The sequence below is a fragment of the Macaca fascicularis genome, chromosome 16 (assembly GCF_037993035.2).
Source record: "Macaca fascicularis isolate 582-1 chromosome 16, T2T-MFA8v1.1".
NCBI lineage: Eukaryota > Metazoa > Chordata > Mammalia > Primates > Cercopithecidae > Macaca > Macaca fascicularis.
The window spans coordinates 51,314,692-51,333,239 of NC_088390.1; positions in this window are offsets into that span (position 1 = coordinate 51,314,692).

An 18,548-nucleotide genomic window follows, 5' to 3' on the forward strand; every position below is an offset into this window, starting at 1 on the left:
GCCGTTACCCCGCTGAGGCACTTCTTAATGTACCTAACATATGAATGATACTTGACAAATATCTGTTGAACTGAATTGAGAGAATAATCCAGAGAGCTGCTTAAGGAGAAAAGATGCACAAAGTCCTAGCCTCCCCAAAGACAAGGACATTCCAAAATAAAATTTTGCAGCCCTTTCTAGGTCACAGAAAGCTTTCACATACATTATGCCATTTAATCTTGTGATACCCCAGGGACCATCATTATCTTCATTTTATGGATGAAGAAATAGAGAATGAGAAAGGTTAAGTCAGGGGCATGGCAATTAGGTGATGCTCAAAGGTTTTCCGACTCCCAATTTCCCACTCTTGTCTGGGCTCTGAAAATAAACCAGGTGATGCAGTAGGTGATCCAAATTCCAGGTAAGCCAGAAGAAAGACCAAAGTGATGTGCATAGGCTTATTGATCCAGGAGAACAAAGCTTTTAGAGATGACAGCAGGAAAAACATGTTTATCTAGGATCAGCCAGTCACTGGAAGGGCTGAAGATTTGTCAGGGACACAGAAGTCCTTTTTCTGTGCTGCTGCAACCAAAGCTGACTGTCAACCCCAAAGAATGAGGAGAAAGCAGAATAAAGGCTTGTATAGCACGTTTCTCCTACCAGTCCTCCCTCCACTTTATTACACCAGCAGTACATTGGTTGTGCATTTTCCATTGCACAGTTCATCTTTTTAAATTTTATTTTATTATTTTATTTTATTTTTTTAGGGATGGGGTCTTACTATGTTGCCCAGGCTGGAGTGCAGCGGTTATTTACAGAGGCAATTAAAACACACTGCGGCCTCAAACTCCTGGACCCAAGTGATCTTCCTGCCTCAGTCTCTCAAGCAGTTGGGACTACAAGTGCACACTACCATGCCTGGCTCTTTTTATTTATTTATTTATTTATTTATTCATTTATTTTTCCAAACAGGGTCTCGCTCTGTCATCCAGGCTGGAGTGCAGTGGCATGATCACAGCTCACTGCAGCCTTGACCTCCCGGCTCAAGTGATCCTCCCACCTCAGTGTCCTGAATAGGTGGGACCACATGTGTGTACCACCACTCAGCTAATTTTTAAAATTTTGTAGAGAGAGGGTCTCCCTATGTTGTCCAGACTGTTCTCAAACTCCAGGGCTCAAGCGATCCTCCTGCCTCAGCCTCTTGAGTGCTGAGATTACAGGTGTGAGCCACATTAGGATGGTATATGAGTCACAATGAGTGAACCAAAATCGATCAATTATTATGCACTAAAGTTCATACTTTGTTCAGATTTCTTTGTTTTTTACCTAATGTTCTTTGTTCCAAGAGCTCATCCAGGAGACCACATTGCATTTAGTCATCCTGTCTCCTTAGGCTCCTCTTGGCTATGATAGTTTCTCAGACTCTCCTTGTTTTTTCTAACGACCTTGACAGTTTCCAGGAGTACTGGTTACATATTTTGTAGAATGTCCCTGATATGGTTTGGCTGTGTCCCCACCCAAATTTCATCTTGAATTGTAGCTCCCATAATTCCCATGTGTTGTGGGAGGAACCCAGTGGGAGATAATTGAATCATGGGGGTGGTTCCCCCATGCTGTTCTCATGGTAGTGAACAAGTCTTGTGAGATCTGATGCTTTTATAAGGGGAAACCCCTTTCACTTCCTCTCATATCCTCTCTTGCCTATCGCCATGTAAGACATGGCTTTTGCCTTCCGCCATGATTGTGAGGCCTCCCAGTCATGTGGAACTGTGAGTCCATTAAACCTCTTTTTCTTTATAAATTACCCAATCTCAGATGTGTGTTTATCAACAGTGCGAAAACGGACTAATATGGTATCTTAATTGGGATTCACCTGATTTTTTTTTTTTATGATTAGACTGGTATCATGAGTTTTTGAGAGTGACACCACAAAGATGCAATGCCATTCTCATCGCATGTTACTAAGGGACGTGACTTATCACGGCTGATGTTGACCTTGATCAGCTGGCTGAGATGGTGTTTGTTAGGTTGTTCCACTATAAATGTACCTTTTTTTCCCTCTCTCCCCACTGGACTCTTAGGAAGGAAATCACTATGTGTGGCTTGCACTTGAGTAATGGGGAATTATGCTCTACCTCCTGGAGCGTGGAGTGTCTACACAAATTATTTGGAATTCTGCTGTAGGGAGATTTGGCTATTCTCCCCCATTACTTATTTATTTTGTCATTTATTTGTATCAGCATAGTCTCTTGGATACGTACTTTATACTTTGGGGTATAATCCAATACTACTTTATTTATGTTGCTCAAATTGCTCTAGCTTTGGCCATGAGAAGCTCTTTCCATTGGCCAATTGCAATTTTAACCCAAACAAATGTTCTGATATCTTTCTACCTAAGAGTATGAACCAGAGTCAGGAGAACTGCGGGTCGTTTGTCACGCCATCTCTACCACAAATTTTTGTGTCACTTTGGTAAAAGCTCAATTTGTCTTCCCTTTTCTTCACCTGTACAGTGAACTTAACACCATCTGCTTCCCTTCGCCTCTGCTGTGGCTGTGAAACTGTAGTGAGATGACAAGTAGGACAGGACTCTGGAAAATTAAAAACAAAAACCAAGAAACATGCAAATCCAAAGCCTCACTTAAAATCACTTCTTTTTCTCACTTGCATCTATAGAGCTTCATAATTCAAGCACACAATAAATATTTTCATATTTTCTGAGTAAATGAATGAGTGAAAATGCATACAGGCTTCTGAGCTGTAACAGCAGATAAGTAAGGGGGAAGAAGGGCCACAGGCCAGGTATGCTGGAGCATACTGGCTCCAGCTCAACTCACTTCAGAGTGATTTTGCAAACTTTGCAGGTAGGCCTGTGATGGGTATATTAGGCCATTTTCTTTTCTTTTCTTTTCTTTTCTTTTCTTTTCTTTTCTTTTCTTTTCTTTTCTTTTTTGAGACAGAGTCTCGCTCTGTCTCCCAGGTTGGAGTACAATGGCGCAATCTCTGCTCACTGCAACCTCTGCCTCCCGGGTTCAAGCAATTCTCCACCCCAGCCTCCCGAGTAGCTGGGATTACAGGTGCTCACCAGCATGCCTGGCTAATTTTTTTGTATTTTTAATGGAGATGGGGTTTCACCATCTTGGCCAGGCTGGTCTTGAACTCCTGACCTCGTGATCCACCCACTTCGGCCTCCCAAAGTGCTAGGATTACAGGCGTGAGCCACCGCGCCCGGCTGTATTAGTCCATTTTCACACTGCTATGAAGAAATACCTGAGACTGGGTAATTTATACAGAAAAAGAGGTTTAATGGAGTCACAGTGCCACATGCCTGTGGAGGCCTCACAATCATGGTGGAAAGCGAAGGAGAATGTAGTAGTTTGTTTTCACACTGCTGATAAAGACATACCTGAGACTAGGCAATTTATACGAGAGAGGTTTAATGGACTTACTGTTCCACGTGGCTGGGGAGGCCTCACAATCAAGGCAGAAGGCAAGGAGGAATAGATCACTTCTTACACAGATGACAGCAGGGCAAAAGAGCTTGTGCGGGGAAACTCTCATTTTTAAAACCATCAGATCTCCTGAGACTTATTCACTACCACGAGAACAGCATGGGAAAGATCCACCCCCACGATTCAGTTATCTTCCACTGGGTCCCTCCCACAACACATGGGAATTATGGGAGCTACAAGATGAGATTTAGGTGGGGACACAGAGCCAAACCATACCATTCCGTCCCTGGCCCCTCCCAAATCTCATGTCTCACATTTCAAAATCAATTATGCCTTCCCAGTAGTCCCCCAAAGTATTAACTCATTTCAGCATTAACTCAACAGTCCACAGTCCAAAGTCCCATCTGAGACAAAGCAAGTCCCTTCTGCCTATGAGCCTGTAAAATCAAAAGCAAGTTAGTCACTTCCTAGATACAATGGGGGTAGAAGCATTGGGTAAATACAGCCATTCCGAATGAGAGAAATTGGCCAAAATGAAGGAGATACAGGCCCCATGCAAGTCTGAAATCCAGCATGGCAGTCAAATCTTAAAGCTCTGAAATGATCTCCTTTGACTCCATGTCTCACATCCATGTCATGCTGATGCAAGAGGTGGGCTCCCACAGCCTTGGGTAGCTCTGCCCCTGTTGCTTAGCAGGGTACAGCTTCCCTCCTGGCTGCTTTCACGGACTGGCATTGAGTGTCTGCAGCTTTTCCAGGCACACGGTGTAAGCTGTCAGTGGATCTACGATTCTGGGGTCTGGAAGACATGGCCCTCTTCTCACAGCTCCACTAGGTGGTGCCCCAGTAGGGACTCTGCGTGGGTGCTCCGACCCCACATTTTCCTTTTGCACTGTCCTAGCAGAGGTTCTCCATGACAGCCTGTCCCTGAAGCAAACTACTGCTTGGACATCCAGGCATTTCCATACATCCTCTGAAATCTAGGTGGAGGATCACAAGACCCAATTCTTGATTTCTGTGCTCTCACAGGCTCAGCACCATGTGGAAGCTGCCAATGTTTGAGGCTTGAACCCTCTGAAGCCATGGCCTGAGCTCTATGTTGGCCTTTTTCAGCCATGGCTGGAGCAGCTATGATGCAGGGCACCAAGTCCCTAGGCTGCACACAGCACTGAGACCCTGGGCCTGGCCCAAGAAACCCCTTTTTCCTCCTGGGCCTCCAGGCCTGTAATGAGAGGGGCTGATGTGAAGACCTCTGACATGCTCTGAAGACATTTTCCCCAATGTCTTGGGGACTAACATTTGGCTCCTCATTCAGTAGCCAATTTTCTGCAGCTGGCTTGAAATTCTCCTCAAAAAATAAGATTTTCTTTTCCATTGCATTGTCAGGCTGCAAATTTTCCCAACTTTTGTGCTCTGTTTCTCTTTTAAAACTGAATGCCTTTAACAGCACCCAAGTCACATCTTGAATTCTTTGCTACTTAGTAATTTCTTCCACCACATACCCTAAATCATCTCTCTCAAGTTCAAAGTTCCACAAGTCTCTAGGGCAGGGGCAAAATGCTGCCAGTCTCTTTGCTAAAACATACCAAGAGTCACATTTGCTCCAGTTCCAATCAAGTTCCTCATCTCCATCTGGATGCCCTCAGCCTGGATTTCATTGTCCATATTCATTATCAGCATTTTGGTCAAAGCCATTCAGCAAGTTTCTAGGGAGTTCCAAACTTTCCCACATTTTCCTCTCTTCTTCTGAGCCCACCAAACCATTCCAACCTCTGCCTGTGACCCAGTTCCAAAGTTGCTTCCTCATTTTTGGGTATCTTTTCAGCAGCGCCCCACTCTGCTGGTACCAATTTACTGTATAAAGACATACCTGAGAGTGGGCAATTTACAAAAGAAAGAGGTTTAATGAACTTCCAGTTCCATGTGGCTGGGGAGGCCTCACAATAATGGCAGAAGGCAAGGAGGAGCAAGTCACATCTTACACAGATGGCAGCAGGCAAAAAGAGCATGTGCAGGGAAACTCTCAGTTTTAAAACCATTATATCTCGTGAGACTTATTCACTATCATGAGAACAGCATGGGAAAGACACGCCCTCATGATTCAGTTGTCTCCCACTGGGTCCCTCCCTTAACACATAGGACTTATGGGAGCTACAAGATGGGATTTGGGTAGAAACACAGAGCCAAACCATATCAGAGGCACAAAGGAACATCTTACATGGCGACAAGTGAGAGAGCATGTGCAGGAGAACTGCCCTTTATAAAACCATCAGATCTTGTGACACTTATTAACTATCACGAGAACAGGAGGGGGAAGCCGCCTCCATGATTCAGTTATCTCCTCCTGGTTCCTCCCATGACACGTGGTGATTATGGGAACTACAATTCAAGATGAGATTTGGGTAGAGACATAGACAGACCATACCAATGGGCAAACCCTAGGCTTGTGGACAGCAGTAATGCATAAGCTACACAATTTACAATCTAGCAGGGATCCAGACACACAAACAACTGTTCATAGAGAGTGATATTTCTTATGGGTACCAGAAATGCGTGTCTACTTGGTTATTTTTCCATAACTTAAATTTCTATAAATGTCTCCATCCCCACTCCTGACCAATCACTTAGTCAAGCCAATTCCAGGTTGCCTCAGTCAAGCCTTCTCCTTTGACTCGGGTCTTTCTCCCTCCCAAAACACTCCTCCTGAGGACTGCATCTGAATTCTAAACAACATACACTGAATAGGCATTAGAGGTGGGGAGGCATCTGATACCTGGGTGTCACCTGGCACCATTGTGCTGAACTCTACCTGATGCCCAAGTATGGTTACCTGGGGTGGGGCTTACCTGTCCCTCTCCTTTGCCATGGTGCTGATGCCATCAGGATCTGCCTGCTGGCTGTCTTTGTCTTTAGTGGAGATACAGGGAAAGTTGGAATTCTTTCACACCGCTTTGGAGCCTCAGGAAAGTGAGGGTGGCTACTTCAGATCCTTTCTGCCGTCAGCTTGTCTCATAACAGTCTTTGCCTTCTGCTTTTAGGCCACAGGGGTATGAGGAACACCTGCATGATGCCTGGGTCCCAGCCAAGAATTAGGGCACAGTTCCTGAACTCTTCAATACCCCCACTTATCAGGGGACACTATCATCCCGCCCTCTTTGAAGCTGACTCTGGGGAAGAGGGCCCCTTCTCAGGTGCATTCACCATTCACCATCTGCTTTCATTCTAACCCTCTCAGGTTCTTCCTCCTAGGAGATGGACATGGGTGGAGGGGAGCCTAGCTCAGCAAATTTTCTGTTAAATCAATACTGCTTAGACCTGGGCTAGGATGTTTATCTTAATATGCAATAATTTGACAAAGTTATTCCTGCTTTTTATTCTCATCTTGGACTCCAGAGACTTTTCATTGAGCCACCTGTATGCAGAAAGACCTCAAGAGGATGAAAGAGCCAGATGCAGTAATTGGGTGACACATCATAACCAATGAGCATAAAAGCAGCATCTTTTCCTTTCAGGAACATAATACAATGTGGAAAACAGGACAGAGGGGCAGTCGATGTCTTCATCAGGGACCACATTCTTGCAACGGAGTTAAGTGCATCATCCTTCAAAAAGAGCTGATCATTCTCTTCTAGTCTGTGCTGGTTACCTTCTGAGATTAAATAATAATAGGAGCTTAGGTTTGCCTAACTCTTCACAATTTACCAAGCAGGACCCTATAAGGCAAGCACTTTATCTCCCTTACTGCATTTGATTACTACACCCTCGTGAGCAGGGAGGTCTAATGATCCTTATTTCACAGATGAGGAGACCAGGGTTCAGAGAAGTTAAGGGACTTGGCCCAGGCAAACCATAGAATGACAACAGTTGTTAGAACTGACCATCTCCAGTTTCTGTATTCTTCGTGGTGGGTGTACTCAAAAGTGTGGCTCATCACCTTTGGAGAAGGAAGAAAATGGCAAGGCAGAAAGCCCATCTCACTGCTAGGGCTTCAGGGAAATTGCAATTATGTTACAATCAAGACAAAAGCACTAATTCTTCAGTGCTGGTAAACTGCTGCCCTTCAGGTCCATGGAGGGGACGGGAGTGTGTATGTCATAGCAAAAAGGGTTTACGTTTAGGTGTGATTTATTCATTCAACAAACATGAATTAAATGTCTACTAGTGCTGGGTGATGTTTGGGGTGCTAGGGGTACAAAGGATGAGTACCACAAGATTTGAGCAGCTTATCTCTAGTAAGGGAGATATGTGAACAAGTAAGTGAAATCCGATCTTACAAGAATCTTAGAGGTTGACACAGAGCTCGATTTGGCTCAAAGGAGGGATTTTTTTTTTTTTTGAGACGTAGTCTCACTCTGTTGCCCAGGCTGGAGTGCAGTGGCACGATCTTGGCTCACTACAACCTCCGCCTCCCAGGTTTACGCCATTCTCCTGCCTCAGCTTCCCAAGTAGCTGCGACTACAGGCGCCCGCCACCTCGCCTAGCTAATTTTTTGGTGGTGTTGTTTGTTTGTATTTTTAGTAGAGACTGGGTTTCACCGTGTGAGCCAGGATGGTCTCGATCTCCTGACCTCGTGATCTGCCTGCCTCAGCCTCCCAAAGTGCTAGGATTACAGGCGTGAGCCACCGTGCCCGGGGGCTCAAAGGAGGGATTGAACAGTCCTGGGTATCTGCACCATGACAGAGGTGGGAGGTATCATAGAGGAGGTGCCTCTTGAGCCAAGACTAAAGATGAGTGGGTTTTTTTAGGAGTGCAAAAGGCTAAAAAATACATAAATAAATAAAAATAAATGAGTGGGTTTTTGCCAAGTGAATAGGGAGATGAGGGGAAGGGACCCCACCTTATTTCTCCTAAATCAGACTGTCTGAGGGTGAGGCCGGGGAATCTGCATCTTAAGCCCGGCCTCTATGTTATGGGGGAAGTCCAGAGGCATGAAGTGATGTGAAATATCTTGAGAAATGCACTTCCATGAAACCGAATCCTTATGTGCAGCAGGGAATTAAATGGAGATAAGACTGAAGAACTTGGAAAGCTAGGTCCTCGATAGCCTTGTAAGCCATGCTGAGAGGTTAGAATTTTCCCTCTAAGCCCATGCTGACCAGAACAGCAGCCACAAGCCACATGGGTTGATAGAGCGTTTGAAATGTAGTTAGTGTGAGTGAGGAATTTAATTTTTAACTTTAATTAATTTAAATGTAAAAACTGATACTCAATTCAGTTCTTGGAAAGCTTTTTGTTTTATTTTATTTTTGAGATAGGGTCTCCCTCTGTCACCAAGGCTGGAGTGCAGTGGTGTGCCACCACGCTTGAGACAGGGTCCTGCTGTGTTGCCCAGACTGGTCTCAAACTCCTGGGCTCAAGTGATCCACCCACCTTGGCCTCCCAAAATGCTGGGAGTATAGGCGTAAGCCACTGTGACTGGCCAGAAAACTTTTAAGTATGTTCGGAACAGCTTGGATAAGTACATCTACTCTGTCAGTTATGAAATCTAAAGACAAATCGAGTCATTTCAGTGAAAATATAGCATCTGAATTGAGGTGTGCTGTAAGTGAAGAAATATACGCCAGATTTCAAACATCTGGCATGAAATATTAATGATTTTTGTATTGGTTACAGGTTGAAATAATACTTTTGATACATTGGGTTCAATACTATACATTTTTATGTGAATTTGACATTTCTTTTTACTTTTTAAATTTTCTAGTAGCCACATAATATTACATATGTGGTCCATATTATATTTCTATTAAACATTACAGATAAGGACGATAAGAGCATGCATCAGATTCCCTGGCGGGCTTAAGATGCAGATTCCCTGGACTCACCCCCAGAGAGTCTGATTTAGGAGAAAGAGGGTGGGTCCCAAACATTTTCATTACTAACTAGTTTCCAGATCCTGCCGCTGCTGGTGGTGGCGGTTTGGATACCTCACCCTGAAAACCTTTCCTTATGATACTTGGTGACCAATTGGATATATCAAGAGAAGGAGAAGAAGTCTATGAAGATGTCCAGATTCCTGCTATGACTATCTGAGTAGACAGGGACTAAAAAGAGGAGAAGCTTATTCGAGAAAGAGTAGGATAGGTTTAGTTTGGGATATATTGAGTTTGAGGTCCCTTTGGAGCTCCTAGGAGGAGATATCTCAAGAGTAATTGTATATCTATGGATCTGGAACTCAAGGAAGAGATCTCACTGTAATTAAAGATTTGAAAGTCATCAGAATTTAGTTGGCCCTAAGTATGAGCAATATTGCCCAGAGAATCAGTGCAGTACGAGAAGGAAACAAGCCTCAGGATAGATTCCCATAGTGAAGCTATGTTTTGATAAAAATCATTAGTGTTCAAGAAAAAGAAGATAGGCATAAATTTCCACTTGTCGTTTTTAACCATCTGCCTCTTGTGTTTGATCACAGTGACCAAGGTTTAGGGAACAGTTTCATAGGGCTTCAAGATCCTTCTTAAGATTCGAATCAATGGTTAGCTGTTTCATCAATGACACAGAGGAAGTTAAACAAAGGCTTTATTTATAAATTTGATTATTAATAAAATAGGCTTGACCAAATAACAGAAACCCCAGAGCTTCAATGTCTTCATCTATAAAATTGGAACACTGATACTTCTCTCACAGAGTTGCTAGGAAAATGGCAATAATGTATGTGGAGCATGGCACCTGATCTACCCAGAATAGTATCTCAATAAAGGTAATCATTATTGCTATGAGACCAGCTTCCAGGTGAGTCTGCTTCCCTAATTAAACCTTATGGGAGATGGGCCAAGGAAAGACTCCATTTACATGGAATTCCACCCCATGCAAAAGAGTGATTTAAAGCACTGAAAATAGCAATAATAATTTCTGTACTATTGTAATAGTAATTTTATAATTCAGAGGGGGAGAAACCCAATTACTTAGGACAATGTGTATTGTACATGGTTTCACTGTGTTTTTGTAGCAATTGAAGTAGAAGGAAAATAGCCTTCCTATATGCTAGACAGTCTGGATATATTATTGCATTAAATTTCACTATAATACCTTTAAAATAAGGTCACAGTGAATGGCTCCAAGTGTTTCCTGGGATGAACTGGGTCTCTTTGATCCCAAGAAATGACATCGCTAAGGCAGTCAAAAGCTGGGTCATCGCAAGTGGCTTGTTGTCATGTATTCAGAGTAGCAGATGGCTGGCCACAGTTCTGATTCAATTGATGGGCATAGTCAGACCTGGTAGACAAGCACAATCTTTCTTTTGTTCATTTAAGCCATTTTCTCTATCACCCTCTTCTGTTCTCATTTTCTTTGGGAGCCTCAGCACTTTCTTTGATTTGCCTGCTATTTTTTCCCAAACAAAACCCTTCTCCACCTGAGACAGAAAGTCTTCCTCACATTACCTTTAATCTGAATATCACTTTCAGCGTCTTAACTAGAGAGGCTTATCAAGTACAGCTGCTTTGATTTAGATGTGGTCTGGAAAGAAGAACAAATTGAATTTGTGGGACATGACTGACATCTCTCCTAGTCCTCCTCTACTTTTCTTTCCAGAGGATTCATCCTTCTCCAGGTCTTGGTGTGCTAATGAAATAGACATTTTGTTTGTTTGTTTCTGCTAGGCACAAAAGGAGACCCAAATGTATTTATGAACGGTTTGTTTTTGAGGTGGGCTGAACAGAATCAAAGCCACAAATTCCACCAACGAAGGCCCAAGATGTATAAAAGAACAAAGGAAACCATTAAAAATGACAAAAATAAAATCAGAGGCCCATGAGATTCTCTGTAGTTATTTTATTAAGGAGTGGAAGGAGATTATTTTATATATATATAAATGTATGTCATTAACAAATTTTATATTATTTACCAAATGACCAGGTAGGCTGTGCTGTTTAAAAAAAAAGTGTATCTAACTAACCCTGTTCCATACCTCCTTCCTAACCTCTACCACTCGGCCACAGAGAACCTACCAAGTGATCAGCAAACTCACTTTTATGTGTAAACACTTCTCTGAATATTACCTATACCTCCAGGCCTTAGTTGAAATCCAAGGTAATTGTGTGCCCTCTGTTATAGTCTTAATGTTTGTTTTACCCCCAAATTCATATGTTGAGATCCTAATCCCCAAGGAAAGATAGTTTTTTGTTTTTGTTTTTGTTTTTGTTTTTTTGAGATGTAGTCTCCCTCTGTCGCCCAGGCTGGAGTGCAGTGATGCAGTCTCACTCACTGCAACCTCCTCTTCCCAGGTTCAAGTGATTCTCCTGCCTCAGCCTCCCGAGTAGGTGGGACTACAGGCATGCACCATCATGCTCAGCCAATTTTTGTGTTTTTAGTAGAGACCAGGTTTCACCATATTGGTCAGGCTGGTCTCGAACTCCTGAACTCATGATCTACCCTTGTAGGCCTCCCAAAGTGTTGGGATTACAGGCGTGAGCCACGGCGCCTGGCCAGAAAGATAGTATTAAGAGCTGGAGCCTTTCAAAGGTGATTAGATCATGAGAGCAGAGCCTTCATGCATGGGATGGGGATGCTTACAATAGAGGCCTGAGGAGCTTGTCTGTCTCTTCCACCACCTGAGGACATAGCAAGACAGTGCCATCTATGAGGAATGGGGTCTCTACAGACACTGAATCTGTTGGCACCTTGATCTTGGATTTCCCAGTCTCTAGAATTATGAGAAATAAATATCTGCTGTTTATAAGCCACTCAGTTCATGGTGTTTTGTTACAGCAGCCTGAATGGACTAAGGCATCCTCTTACTCTCCTACAGCTTAGGGCCAGATGGTAGGACATGGATTCTCCTTGTTTGCCATTGTTACATCCAGACAATTATTTCTCTATCCTCTTATTAAAGCAAAACTAAAACAAAAACACACAACAACAACAACAATAAACCTAGCTCCTTTGAAGCTCATGATGTTATACTTTATCTTCATCTCCCCTTTCTCGTCTGATTTCTTTTCCTCATTCGCTGAAGTATTAAGGACCTGGTTCAGGGTCTTTGTGTCTTGCAACCCGTGCCATTAATCTTCATAACTTTTGCAAGTAGGCATGCAGCTTGTTCCAAACCTTCTGCATCCACTCATCGGCCATCTCAACTCCACATCAGCCCACAAACTCATGACCCCACCCTGAATGTTGTTGTATCAACATATCTTAACCCTTCCAAAATAGTGATTTTACAGATCCATATTTTAGACCACATTTTCCTACCTTGCCAAGACTTCTTCAGCCTCATGGAGGCCGCCAATCAATTAATCTACTTATTTTTTTCCTTTGTCCTTCTGCCCTCTCTTGACATCACTTATGTCTTTATGACTTGTATTTCATGATTTGTCCATATCGTCATCCTTTGCCACCACCTTTGTTTATATTTATTTATTTATTTATTTATTTAGAGATGGAGTCTTGCTCTGTCACCCAGGCTGGAGTTCAGTGGTGCAATCTTGGCTGACTGCAACCTCTGCCTCCCAGGTTCAAGCAATTCTCCTTCCTCAGCCTCCCGAGTAGCTGGAACTACAGGTATGCGCCACCACCCCGGGCTAATTTTTATATTTTTAGTAGAGACGGGATTTCACCCTGTTGGCCAGGCTGGTCTCAAACTTCTGACCTCAAGTGATCTGCCTGCCTTGGCCTCCCAAAGTACTGGAATTTCAGGTGTGAGCCACTGTGCCCGGCCACCACCTTTAACTATTTTGCCTTTCTCTCCTTTCATCACATTTACCTTACGCACAGAACAGTTTCTGTACCAGTACCTCTGGGAATGGATATAGAAAAACCACACAATGGAGCAAATTACCATCACTTTAAATGAAAGATAACTCACTTCCAACGCATACAGCACGATGCCTAGGATTTCTACTGTAACTCTCTAGTAAACTTGATCTCTATTATGGTTAATTTTATGTGTCAACTTGACTGGGTTAAGAGACACCCAGATAGCTGGTGAAACATGACTGCTGGGTATATCTCTGAGGGTGTTTCTGGAAGAGATTAGCACTGGATCAGTAGTCTGAGTAAAGAAGATCTACCCTCACTAATGTGGTCAGGGATCATTCAATCCCTCAATGGCCCAAATAGAACAAAAAGGCAGAGGAAGGCCAAATTCTCTCTCCTTGAGCTGGGACATTCATCTTCTCCTGCTCTTGGACATCAGAACTCCTGGTTCTTGGGCCATTGTACTCTGGGACTTACACTAACTAGCACTATCTTTCTCTCCAGGTTTTACCCCTGGCTCTATGGAGTCTTATTCTTAGAGCCTGTGTTGATAGTTGTGTGTGTGTGTGTGTGTGTATGCACATGTGCATGTACACAAATCCACTCTCTGGCCTTCTCCATCCTGCTCTGTGCCTCTGTTCCCTGGCAGTGCTGGCCCATATGCATCTGTGAGCTCATTTGCCCCTTGTGTTCCTGTTGGACCCAGCCAATGGGATGTTTCTGCAGGAAATCAAAGGGTAAGGGGAGAATGAGGACGTCATATGTAAGTCCCAGCTTTAGCCCAGCTGGATTGCTGTGGGTTGACTATGTCCCTCTATCAAAAGGCTGCCACTCCCATTGGGAGCCTTCTATGTTCAGCTCTCCTCTCAGGGTTCTGAAACTGCTCCTTCCTCTGGCTTCTTCAGCCCTAGGGATAGTAAACCTCCAACTGTTTTTAACCCTGGCAGAATTACGCTGTCTTTTTCTGTTTCCCTAAACCTTGCCCACACCTTTGTAAATAGTCTCTTTATAAAATTCTGTTCAAACAACTTAGTTTGAATGTGCCATCAGATTCCTGCCGGGTTCCTATAGTTTCTCCTCTACCTGAACTATAAATATTTAAATTCCTCAGGCTTTGGTCTTAGACCCTTTTCTTTCTATATTTTTCCTAGTTTACTTCAATCACTTCTATTGTTGTACACTGACACTCTAATAAACTATATCCCTGACTGAGAACTCTCCTTTGATTTTGAGACTTGTATAGCCAGCTGTCTATTTGGAAGTCCTGTGGACAGTAACCATACTAAAAGAGCATGCTCCATTCCCTAATGTAAGTGTTACTGTCTGCCTAGCATCTGCTTATTACTATTGTCATTTCTGAGAGTCTGTTGTTACAGCAGGACTCCAGCTATTCCACTCCAGGTCATTCCCCTTACCCCCAATCATTTGTATTGTCTCTTCTTCTAAATTGGCCTCTACCCAAAGGCAGTAGGGACAGTTTATTCAAAGTACAAGGTATTCTCAATTAAAAGAGGACTTTGTTCTGAAAGCTTATCAGGAGTTTAGAATTCTTAATGCTTTTCCCCATAGAACTTATGCTATAGCTTATGCCTTGATTTTTGTTTACGTCACAAAGATTGCTGAAGGCATATTGTACTCGTAAGCTTCTCAAGGGCAATGATTGTATCTAATTTATCTTTAAAAACAGCTTTATTGAGGTAAGGTTCAAACATCATGCAATTTGTCCACTAAAAATAAATAACTCAATGTTTTTTAGTATATTCATAGTATACCATCATCACAATCTAATTTTAGAATATTTTCATTCCTTCCTGCAAAACAAATCCCACACCCATTAGCAGTCATTTTCTCATCCTACCACACCCCATTTCTAGGCAACCACGAATCTACTCTCAGTCCCTATAGGTTTGCCTATTTTGGACATTTCATATAAGTAGATTTATACAATGTATGGTCTTTTGTGACTGGTGTCTCTCACTTAGCATCATGTTTTTAAGGTTTATCATGTTGTAGTATATATTAGTACTTCATTTCTTTTTATTGCCAAATACTATTCTATCATATAGATATATGACTTTTGTGTATTCATTCATTCATTGATGGATGTTTAGTTTGTTTCCATTTTTTGGCTATAAGGAATAATGCTGCCATGAACATTATGTATTTTGTATAGAAATAAGTTTACATTTCTCTTAGGTATATAGCTAGGAGTGGAATTTTCAGGTCATGTAGTAACACTATGCTTAACTTTTTGAATAACTGTCAAATAATTTTCCAAAATAGTTGTACCATTTTACATCCTTGATTAATAGATATTTATTTCAGCACTTTATGTCTTCTTCCTGCTTTCTGGCCTCCTCTGTTTCTGATAAGAAGCTAGTTTAAATTTTACTGGGTTTCTTTTCATGTGATGAGGTGTTCTTCTTACTGTTTTTCAAGATTATCTGTGGCCACGCGTGGCGCCTCACGCCTGTAATCCCAGCACTTTGGGAGGCCGAGACAGGTGGATCATGAGGTCAGGAGATCAAGACCATCCTGGCTAACATGGTGAAACCCCATCTCTACTAAAAATAATAATAAAAAAAATTAGCCAGGTGTGGTGGCAGGCACCTGTAGTTCCAGCTACTCAGGAGGCTGAGGCAGGAGAATGGTGTGAACCCGGGAGGCGGAGCTTGCAGTGAGCCGAGATGGTGCCACTGTACTCCAGCCTGGGCGACAGAGTGAGACTCTGTGTAAAAAAAAAAAAAAAAGATCATTTGTCTCTCAGTATTTAACTAGGAAGTGTCTGAGTGTGGGTCTTTTTGTGTTTATCTTATTTGGCATTTGTTGAGCTTCTTGAATGGATAGATCAATATTTTTCACCAATGTTGGGAAATTTTTAGCCAAAATTTCTTCCATTTTTTTATCCCTTTTTCTCTCTCCTCTCCTTTCGGTGCTCTCATTACGTGTATGTTGGTGTGTTTCATGGCATTCCACATGTCTCTGAGGCTCTGTTTTTCTTAATTCTTTTTCCTCTCTCTTTATCAGATTGCATAATCTTTATCACTCTATCTATCTTCAAGTTTGCCAATTCTTTCTTCTGACAGTTCAAGTCTGCTGTTGGGCCCTCTAGTGAATAATTCATTTTCACTACTGTACTTTTTGACTCCAGAACTTCCTTTCAGCTGTGTGTGTGTGTGTGTGTAATTTATCTTTACTGATCTTCTGTATTTGATGAGATATTTTTACCATATGAGAGCTCTTCAAAAAATTCATAGAAAATGCATACAAAAAAAACTATGCATGAATTTCAAACTTCTTTTTTTTTTTTTTTTTTTTTTTTTGAGATGGAGTCTCGCTGTGTCGCCCAGGCTGGAGTGCAGTGGCCGGATCTCAGCTCACTGCAAGCTCTGCCTCCCGGGTTTTTACGCCATTCTCCTGCCTCAGCCTCCCGAGTAGCTGGGACTACAGGTGCCCACCACCTCGCCTGGCTAGTTTTTTGTATTTTTTAGTAGAGACGGGGTTTCACCGTGTTAGCCAGGATGGTCTCGAACTCCTGACCTCGTGATCCGCCCGTCTCGGCCTCCCAAAGTGCTGGGATTACAGGCTTGAGCCACCGCCCCCGGCCGAATTTCAAACTTCTTTGCACCAAATTAAACTCACACTAACTTGTTATGTCTGAACAGGATCTAGTTTGAGACAATAGGAAGGATAAGACATCAGCTGGAAAAGAGTCGCATTAGAGAAATATAAATTCTGCTAAATTGAAGCTGGAACAAACATCAAATTTATGGTGAATCTTCGGTGGAAGAATGGTGAAATCATTGATGCTTTACAAAAAGTTTATGGGGACAATGCCCCAAAGAAATCAGTAGTTTACAAATAAATAAATACAGAAATCAGCAGTTTACAAATGAATAATTCTTTTTAAGAAGGAATGAGACTACGTTGAAGATGAAGCCTGCAGCAGCAGGCCATAAACATCAATTTGTAAAGAAAAAAATTAATATTGTTAATGCCCTAATTAAAGAGGACTGATAATTAACAGCAGAAACAATAGCCAACACCAACACCATAGATACCTCAATTAGTTTATCTTAAAAACTTCTGACTGAAAATTTAAAATTGAGCAAATTTTCTACTTTATGGGTGCCAGAACCGTTGCACCCAGGTTAGCTGCAGACAAGAGCAGAGCTTTCAATGGAAGTTTTAAATAAGTGGGATCAAGATCCTAAAGCGTTTCTTCAAAGAACTGTAGAAGGAGATAAAACATGGCTTTACCAGTATGATCTTGAAGACAAAGCAGAATTAAAGCGATGGCTACCAAGAGGTGGACGTGGTCCAGTTGAAGAAAACATGGGGGTTGGGCGCAGAGCCTCACTCCTGCAATTCCAGCACTTTGGGAGGCCAAGGTGGGCAGATCACCTGAGGTCAGGAGTTCGAGACCAGCCTGGCCAACGTGGCAAAACCCTGTTTCTACTAAAAATGCAAAAATTAGCCAGGCGTGGTTACAGGTGGTGGGCACCTGTAACCCCAGCTACTTGGGAGGCTGAAGCAGGAGAACTGCTTGAATCCAGGAGGTGGAGGTTGCAGTCAGCCAAGATCATGCCACTGCACTCCAGCCTGAGCGTCAGAGCAAGACTCCATCTAAAAAAAAAAAGAAAAGAAAATGTGTGCTAGTTAAGAGCAAAGATTATGGCAAAAGTTTTTTGGGATACTTGAGGCATTTTGCTTCTTGGCTTTCTGTAAAATTAAAGAAAAATAACATCTACCTATTATGAGAGTGTTTTGAGAAAGTTAGCCAAAGGTTTGGCAGAAAAATGCCTAGGAAATCTTCATCATAGAGTCCTCCTCTGCCACAAAGCTCCGCTTATGCCTCTCAATAAACAAGGGCAATTTTGTAAGTTTAAATGGGAAATCTTTAAGCATACACCCTCCAGTCCTGATTTAGCTACTTCTGACTTCTTTTCCCCACCTAATCTTAAACAATCTTTAAAGGACACCCATTTTTATTCAGTTAATAATATAAAAAAGACTGCACTGACATGGTTAAATTCGCAGGACCCTCAGTTCTTTAGTGATGGACTAAACTGCTGGTATCATCACTTACAAAATTGTCTTGACCTTGATGGAATTTATGTTGGGAAATAAAGTTTATATTTCTTATTTTTACCATTTGTTGCTTCCACTTCCCAAGAACTTTTTGAAGTCCTCTCATACTTTTAATTTTATGCATGTTTTCTTAGAACGTATTTACAATAACTACTTTGAAGTCTTTGTCTGCTAAGTACAACATCTGGGCCCTCTCTAAGGCTATTTCTGTTGCCTGCTTTTTTTCCATGTATGGGTCATATTTCCTTGTTTCTTTTAATGTCTCACAACTTTTTACTGAAAACTGGCCATTTTAGTTCATATATCATAGCAATTCTGAATACTGATTATCTG